The sequence below is a fragment of the Trichechus manatus genome, unplaced genomic scaffold (assembly GCF_000243295.1).
Source record: "Trichechus manatus latirostris isolate Lorelei unplaced genomic scaffold, TriManLat1.0 scaffold00030, whole genome shotgun sequence".
Lineage (NCBI taxonomy): Eukaryota > Metazoa > Chordata > Mammalia > Sirenia > Trichechidae > Trichechus > Trichechus manatus.
The window spans coordinates 19,056,510-19,065,628 of record NW_004443966.1 but is presented as its reverse complement, the minus strand read 5'-3'; the positions used below and the strand labels follow the sequence as shown (position 1 = coordinate 19,065,628).

General features: G+C 44.5%; 1 protein-coding gene across 1 annotated transcript in view; it reads left to right on the top strand.

Moving 5' to 3' along the window:
- NPTN (neuroplastin) overlaps nt 1-9,119 on the top strand; it is a 75,355-nt gene that overhangs the window by 50,480 nt on the left and 15,756 nt on the right. The window lies entirely within an intron of this gene.

Genomic DNA, 9,119 nt, shown 5'->3' with positions numbered 1-9,119 from the left:
GCTAGTATAGAACCCAGGTATTCCGACCCCCAATGCAGTGCTAGTATAGAACCCAGGTATTCTGACCCCCAGTGCAGTGCTAGTATAGAACCCAGGTATTCTGACCCCCAATTCACTGTAACAAAAGAACCATGGGCAGGCGAGGCTACTGTTTGAGGTCAGACAAAAGAGATGGGATATTTTTTTTTCTTCGGTTTGCTTAGGAAGGACATAAACTTATTCTTTCAATCCCTAGGGTGGTCCCTAGAAGATGGAAGGATAAATTTAGGAAGAAGAAAGGGCATTTATAGCAGGTATTCAGGTCTTCCTTAACATATTTGGAAGATTAAAAATGCAGATTCAGGAAAGGTTTAGATACATTCAGAGTTTCTGGTGGGCAGTGTTATTAAATGAAAATGTCTTTGTGACACAACCTTAACTTGTGAGTTGACGTAGGGACGGCCAGTGCCTCCTCTGGCTGCCAGATTTAATTCTAGTCTGAAGGCCTGATGGGATTAAGACACGGTGGACGGTCACAGTTCACAACAGGCCAGAGAACCTGGGGTTTGATTTCGTCCGTGGCTTTTCTTGGAGACGTCTGGGCTTATCTGTGTTTTTGAAGACTGCCACATATGTTCAACATGAGGATGAGGGGTGTAGGAAAGCGTTTTCTCTAAGCCATCGAGTGTCTTCCCCAGCCTGGCTGAGCTGAGCTACGTGGGGAGACGGTTCACTCCTTCATATGGAACTTGAAGCCCTGCAACATTCCAGGCTGAGCCTTTGGCACCAAGTCCACGTCCTGTAAGAGGGAACAGGATGGGTGAGGTAGGGAAAGGGGGTGTGTATAGTTAATTGTTCCCTCGTAAGCCTGAAGGATAATTCACATGAACAGTTACAAGCCCTAACTAACTATAACTGTTACTGACTTAGAGTTAATGATTTCTAAGCAGCACTTTCAGGAGTGGAAACAGAGGTGGTTTTTCCAGTGGCCTGGTTGCTTGAGTAGGTGGGATTCGCTGGCCCCAGAGGAATCTTTTTGCACATTCTCTTTAGCCTATATGAAGCAGTAGTCAGGATGGGCAGAGAGTAGGAGGCTGCAGGTAAGAGTGTTTTCAGAGGAAGTAACAGCTTACAGTGGTATACCAGGTGCTCACTGTGCACTGTGGCCCTTGTACTGTACTACAGCTTGTAGAGACGATGCGGCCCAGATGTGGCCTTTGAGAAAATTCAATCCTAAAACATATTCTGAGACTGGTTTGGATAGATACATTGACAGTCTCTCAAGAAAATTCATAAGGAGTTCTAGTCTTTCCCTCTTCCTTCTGTCCCCTGACACCTGGGTAGAAACAGCTGAATGCTTAATGTCGTATCTTTCAGGTTATGGATAGTTGAATCTGAGAGAGAGAGAGTGAGTGTGTGTGTGTGTGTGTGTGTTTGTGTGTGTGTGTGTGTTAATTCCCAAAGCATTTCCTATAAACTCTCATTCCCTCAATGCTTCCAAGATGGGGGTAAGAGGCAGTTATCCTCTTTTTATAGATACAGTGATTTGAAAAATCTGCTGAGTAATAGGTGGGAGATGGTGAACAGAGAAATTCAGGACACATAAGTGACCTCTTTGCCGAAAGAAATCTCTGAGAATCTTCTTCATTTGTGGTTTTAACTGAATTAACACTTTAGGGCAATGTAATTCAGATCATACGTATCTTTTTTTTTTTTAGCACTTATATATACAGTCAGCCCTTTTCTTGCCTGTCTGCCTTTTGGTGCAGTTCAGAACTTCTCTGAGGTGTTGTTTGGGCTCAGTATTGTTGTTGAATGAAGGACTCAGACTAGCCAGGGATGGGGCATTATCTGTCACAGTAGCTAGTCTTGAGTTACCTGTAGTGTACAAAAGAAAAGAGGTCTGAAGGAATCAGAGGGAGGGGCGTATGTCTGGGAAGAGATCTGAAGTAACAGTGCTTTTCACACTAGCCTGTAAGAATTTTGAGGTTGGTAGTATCTACATGCGGCAGGGAAAGCCTGCATTTGAAGTAGGTTTTGTTTTGGGAGGGTGGTGGGGGAAGGCTAGTTTCTCTCTCTCTTTTTAAAAGACAAGAATGAGGCACAGTGTAAGCAGGAAGATACTATTCCTGTTTAGGGTTACAGTTCTTAGGTCTTTGGCAGGTAACTCGAGCAGATGCTGGAGGTGGAAGATGGAGATGGGCTGGCCGGGGGGAGGAAACCCCAATGACTAGGCCCCGCAGCCTGGCCTCTCAGGGATCCATCTGCTTAGATAACTCTGGGGAAGGTGTTCCTTCCTTAGCTTTTTGAGTCTTCAGAGGTACCACACCTTATCAGAGAGAATTTGTGAATGAATAGGTGTTGAATTTTCTATCTGTGTAATTCTTTAATCCTTATACTGCTTACTGCTTCCCTCTTCCCCTTCCTTCCTTTCCTAATATTAAAAATGTGCTCATAAAAAAAAAAACAAAACAAAACATTTCTCTGTAATTTACAAAGTAAAAAGAGAAAATCCCTCTCATGTCTCCAAAACCCTGTGCTCATCCCTCAACCATTTCGAGTAATCCAAGAAACAAGGCGTTCAAGTTTTATGGCTGTTTTTAGAAAAGGATTTTGGTATCATCCAATCCTCTGCAGTGGACACACCTCTGCCTCTTGTGGAAGGCACACCTGCAGCCTCGCAAAGGCCTGAGTCTCGTGTTTTAGGAGACCTGCTTCTGTTTCTCTCTGCTTGGGGCATTTCACACGAGATTTCATTTTTTGATGGATACTAGAGCCAAGATTAATCTTGTTTTTCACCTCCCTACCTCTTTGCTTTCTTTCCATTTGGATATTATGACTAAATGTTAGGATTTCTCTAAGTGACCTTGCCCTGCTGCCTACTCGGTTGCCAGGCCTTTCAAGGGATATGATAGCAAAGTTCAGAATGGCTGAGATGGATTGGATGGTGATGATGACGATGGTGAATATCATTATTAAGAGTAATAATACACATATTGCATTTGTACAGCACTTTCAGCATACAGAAGGTATTCATGGTCATTTCTTCATTTGTTAGGCAGGTGGGGATAGTCAGAGGTTATGACACCCTTTAGTTCAGAGCTGATAGCAAATCTGGTTCTGACTCAGAACTGCCACTACTTGAGAAGTCTTTGAAAGTGTCGTAACAGTATCTTGAAGCTGCTAGGACAATCTGAAAATTAACCTCAGACCAAATAGCTATACTACCTACTCTTTCTTATTCTCACTTAGGGTGTTCATTTTCTCTTTTTTTAGTTCTCACAAGTCTCTGAGGAAATGCTGTTACTGTCTCCACTTTATAAAACCCGTTGCCGTCAAGTTGATTCCAACTCGTTGCGATCCTGACAGAGTAGAACTGCCCCATAGAGTTTCCAAGGGGCGGCTGGTGGATTTGAACTGCTGACCTTTTGGTTAGCAGCCCAACGCTTAACCACTGGCACCACCAGGGCTCTGAGAAAATCAAGGCTCAGGGGAGTTAAATGACTTGCCCACTTTGACAGAGCCAACCTGTGGAGCTGGGACTCTAGCCTGTTTTCATCATCACTAAGCCATACTGCTTTGTTGAGCATATAATGATTAAAAGGCCTTGGATTAAGTTAGAAGAAATGGGTTCTAATCCTGGCCCTCCACTAAACTCACCATGACCCCGACCAGTCACTTCCCTTCCCTGGGCCTCAGCTTACCCAAGCATATGATGGAGTAGGATGAGACAGATGATCTTTAAGGTTCCTGTGATCTCTATGGCTCTGACAGTCTGTGGTTCCCTGAAAAGTACTGTTATACCCATGAGAGGTTGGAATATCGAAGGAAATGATTTCCAAGCTTACTTTCCTAGTGGTGGTCATTGGCACCTTTTTAGGTTGGAGAATGTCACCTCAGTACCCTCCACTTCTCCACTCACTCATCTCCCTGTCTGATGGGCACACTCCCTCCTTGTAGTCCCCTGACCACAAACACCAGTGCCGGGGGAGGTGTTAGAGCAGTGGTTCTCAAACTTGATTTAATTCATCTGAAATGTGGCTTGGGCGTCAGGCTTTTTAAAAGCACTCCAGCTGTAAGTGTACACCTAAGTTGAGAATCACTGTCTTAGAGGAAACCTCAGTGCCACCTCGACAGTGGTTTCAACTGCAGGAAAGAGAAGAACCCTGTCCACAGAAGCCAGCACAAGGCCCAGACTGCTCTAGTCTCCACAACAACGGTGAGGCTACTCTGTATGCGGAAGGCATATTGAGTCAAAAGCCAGCCTCACTCTTGTTTTCATGCTGACCAGTCTTGTATTCCTTCTTGGGCTTAACCCTTGGCTAGATGTAAATCTTGATTTTCCCTCTGCCATCAGCTAAGCTCTTATTTTGTTTACAGCAAAGATGAGGTGTCTCTGGGATTTGATAAGTTACACAAAGGAAACTTAGAGACAGTGTCTCTAGAATCAGCATATTTACTTGGGAACAGCCCACTTATTGATAGCATCTTTAAGGATGAAGTTTCTTTAAAAATGAGACCCTAGGTTATGAGTTTGCTTTGAAAAGTGAGCACCAAATAAGCAGTCTGTGGAAGAGGCCCATACCTGCACTCCTGTCTCAGCTCTGTTCTGCTTAACTTTGTTTAACATCAGCTTCATCTGAACATGCCTCCGTTCCCTGAGTTGACACTTTCTACAGCCACTGGCCTGGCAGAGAAGCTGGATGCTTTGCCCTAAGTATAGGTGGGGGCAGCAGAGGGTACTGAGGAACATGCCTTTGTCCTCAGCCAAAGGCCTAGACTAACCAGATGATGAAATTGGGTCAGGTGCTGTTGGGTGACTGAGACTCTTTTGGGACCCTTCTGTTGCCATTCATGAGGCTACTGGAAGGATATCCATTAACTAAAGGGAGTTAGAATATGTGGCCAACAAGGCCAGAGATTGAGTTTATTTTCAACTGGGTCTCTTTGCTACTTCCTCACCACTTTTGCCCCTCATTCTTGCCACTCAGTCTGTGCCCCTCAGAGGTAAACGGAAGTAAGGAGTACTTGTCTTATCGCCTCCATGTAGTGAAGCTTTGGTCTGATTCTGCAGACCTGCTTTCAGACCAGCAGAACCTGGCTAAGCAGTCCCTTGTTAAGTGGCAGGCACATATGGGGTGAGGCACTAAAATCAGCCATTAATCAATATAATTTGTCAGTATCTGACCTGATTAAAACTATTAGCATCACAACGAACTCCTTTCTATATTGGCAACATACAGAGGGCACATAATAATCGGCATCTCTTTGAATTCTGCCAGTTGATGATGCCTGAACCTTAGCCCTTTCCTTTCCTGATAACTCAATTTAAATGTTTTTGACCCTGAGTGCCAACCATGTGCGAGATTGGTATAGAGATGTAATTTAATCCTCACAACACTTGTATGAAATACATGGTTATTAATTTCATTTTATAAAAGTGAAAACTGAAACTCAAAGGATTTTTAATGACCTGCCTTCGGTTACTCAGTTGGTGAGTTGTGCAGGCTCGACAGATCCTAGATTTCTCTGACTTCAAGTCCAAAGCTCTTGTCTTTACACTGTGTGGAATAGTTAACTCTAACAAGTCAATCTGTCTCATCTTTGGTATAGCGTGTTCTAGTACATCTACAAGCAAAGATAACCTTTAGCAATTTGCTATGCAATTATCAGTGACCCATATTGTATATTTTTATTTTTGTGGACCCTGTTCTAGTTTGATTTCTTTTCCCCTCTTTTAGAGAATTATAAAAAGCATAGCTTCTGCACTCAGACAGAATTTGGATTTAGCTTTGCTATTTATTAGCAATATAATTTTAGCTTTTAAATAACTTTGCCACACGTGAGTTTTCCCATCTATATAAATGGGGTAATGGTTGCCTCATTGGGTAGTATATTTGTTACATGTTGCTGCGTAATAAGTAACCCACAACTTGGTGACTTAAAACAACAAATGTTTATCACCTCACAGTTTCTGTGGGTCGGGAATGAGGGAGCTGCTCAGTGAGTGGTTCTGCCTCAGGGTCTCTCATGAGATTTCAGCCAAGCTGTCGGCTGGGGCTGCAGTCATCTGAAGGCTTGATGGGGGCTGGAGGATTCACTTCCAAGAGGGCTCACTCACATGGCTGTGGGCAGGACGCCTCCATTCCTCACCACGTGGGCCCCTCTATAGGCTGTTTGAGGGTCCCTGCAGCATGGCAGCTACCCTCCCCCAGAGCAAGCCATCCAAGGCAAGGGGAGAGCCGCAGTGCCTTTGCAGAACTAGTCTCCAGAGTCACACACTTTTACCTTCTGCTTTATTTTATTTGTTAGAAGAGAGCCAGGAAAGTCCAGCCCATACTCAGTGGGAGGGGAATTAGGCTCCACCTCTTGAAGGGAGGAGTATCAAAGAATTTGTGGACTATTTAAAAATCACCACATGTGGACTAAGGGGCAGCCTGTATGACCACAGTTTCCATGTGCTCTGAGAGCTTGGTTCCTTTCCTTTCTCTGTGTCCACTGCCCTCTCAGCAGGTGGTGGGCAGGAGCAGGCTTTCTGACTGAGCAGCCACCAAAAGGCTAATGAGAAGTGAAAAAACTTTTCATTGACCCAAAGGCTACAGTGATAGTTGTCATAGTCACTCCCTGTAGGGGCAGAGTGATATGGTTTAGATTTTTCTCTCTACGCAGTATGCTAGTGATGACTCTACCACCCCAAGGGCGAAATAGTCAGGGCTTATTCTTTTCAGTACATCAGGTAGAGGGATATTCCTAAGCTTCATTTGGAATCCTTTGCTAAGACAAGGAGAAAGCATCAATAGATCTAACCATTGAAAACTCACTCATTCTTGTAGGCTTACACTGTAGACATGGCCAGCAAAGCAGGGAGGGGTTAGCTAACCCTTGGATGGAAGCGCTTAGTCTCTGCACAGTCTTGAAGGCCATGTTCACACCTATAAATGGAAGCCTCTATAGAATACCAAAGTGGATGAAAGAAAAGGGTAAGTAGTAGTCTCCTAAACATCAAGGCAGGAGTGAAGACCATCCCTGTCCCTGGCTTTAAGTCTGGGTCCTTTCAGAAGAGTGAATTTTTAGGGGCTGTAGAGCTGTATGCTAACTCAACTTTTATCCTAGTCCCCCCGCCAGAAAACCACCAAACGTGCTGTCATCAACTCGATTCTGACTCATAGCGACCCTGTAGGACAGAGTAGAACTGCCTTGTAGGGTTTCCAAGGAGTGGCTGGTGGATTCAAACTGCCTACCTTTTCGTTAGCAGCTGAGCTCTTAACCACTGCGCTACCAGGGCTCTGTTTTAGCCTGTTAGGTGGTTCTAATGTGTAATCTTGGGGATGAGTCCCCAAAGCAAATGCTGGCAGTTCTAAATAACAGTACTATTGAAATTGGTCAAATAACTGGTCCAGAGTGGGGGGCAAAAGAGCATGAAAATGGAGAAAAATATACCACCTGTTAGCTGATGCCTTCTAAATTATATGTTCACCCTATACCAATCCCCTGAACTGCCCACTTGACAGTTTTACTTGGATGTGAAATAAGTATCTCAAGCTTAACACGTCCTAAACCTGAACAGCTAGTTTTTGCCACCACCACTGCTCTGTGAACAAAACAAAATAGAAACAAACAAAAAATTACCCTGATTCTCTCATCTTAGTAACTGGCAACTTCATTCTTGGAGTTAACTGAGGCCAAGAACTTTGGCTGTCTTTTCTCTCACATCCCATTTCCAGTCCATCCCAGAATCTCACTATTTACCACCCCTTCTGCTGCTACTACCCTGGTCCGCATCACCATCTGTCTCCCGGATTACTCTCATAGCCTCCTAATTGGTCTCCTTGTGCCACTGTTGTCTCTCTACAGTTGTTGCCCACAGAGCAGCCAGAGGGAGCCTGTTAAGATGTATAAATCATTTCATTCCTTTGCTCAGTATTCACCAGTGACTTGCCTACTGACTCAGTAAATGCTAAAGTCATTTACAGTAGCCACCAAATCCTATCCAATCTGGGCCCCTGGTCCTTCTGACTTCTCCTACTGTCTTCCCCGTGCACACTGTGTTCCAGCTAAACTCCTCCTTGCTGTTCCTTATAAATAACAAGCACACTCCTGCCTCAAGGCCTTTGCCTTTCCCTCTGCCTAGAATGTTCTTCCTGCAGAAATCTGAATGGCCTACTCCCTTATTTCCTTCACGACCATGCTAAAACTCACCTCATCAGAAAGGCCTTTCCCAACCACTCTGTGACATGTCTGACATGTAGTGGGTGCTCAGTACATGTTCGTCAAATGAATGAAAACACAACCAGAGGCAACACGTAATGGTTTTTCTGCTCGTTGCGTCCCCTGGCTCACATACGATGCTGTTTTAGTTAGTGTGTGGCTAACGGAGCTTGCTCTGTGGGGTACGTAAGGTGGTCACTAATGTGTATTGCTTGCAGAAAGCTCTGAGGAAGGGTGATCAGGCCAAATACTAGGTCTAAGAAGTGAACCGAGTGACTATGGGAAAAGTTTGGCTTGGTTGGAACAAAATAGAGCCAGTGAGGAATTTTGCTTGGAAAAACACACACACAAAATTTCCTTTATAATATCCTGTCTAGAAAACACCTCCCACTGAGTGGTACCGAGCAGGTCTCAGTTTGGCAGTGTCTTAGTCATCTAGAGCTGCTATAACAGATAGACTACAAGTGGATGGCTTCAACAAACAAATGTATTCTCTCACAGTTTAGTAGGCTAGAAGTCCGAATTCAGGGTGCCAGCTCCAGGGGAAGGCTTTCTCTCTCTGGCAGCTCTGGAGGAAGGTCCTTGTCATCAGTCTTCCTCTGGTCCAGGAGCATCTCAGTGCAGGGACCCCAGGCCTGGAGGACTTGCACTGCTCCTGGCTCTTCTTTCTTGATGTAGGAGGCCTCCCTGTCTCTCTGCTCACGTCTCTTTCATATTTCAAGAGATTGATTTAAGACACAACCTAATCTTGTAGATTATTGAGTCCTGCCTCATTAACATAATTGCCTCTAGTCCTGCCTCATTAACATCATAGAGGTAGGATTTACAGCACATAGGACAAAATGGTGGATAATCACACAGTACTGGGAATCATGGCCTTGCCAAGTTGACACGTATTTTGGAGGGACACAGTTCAACCCATGATAGGCAGT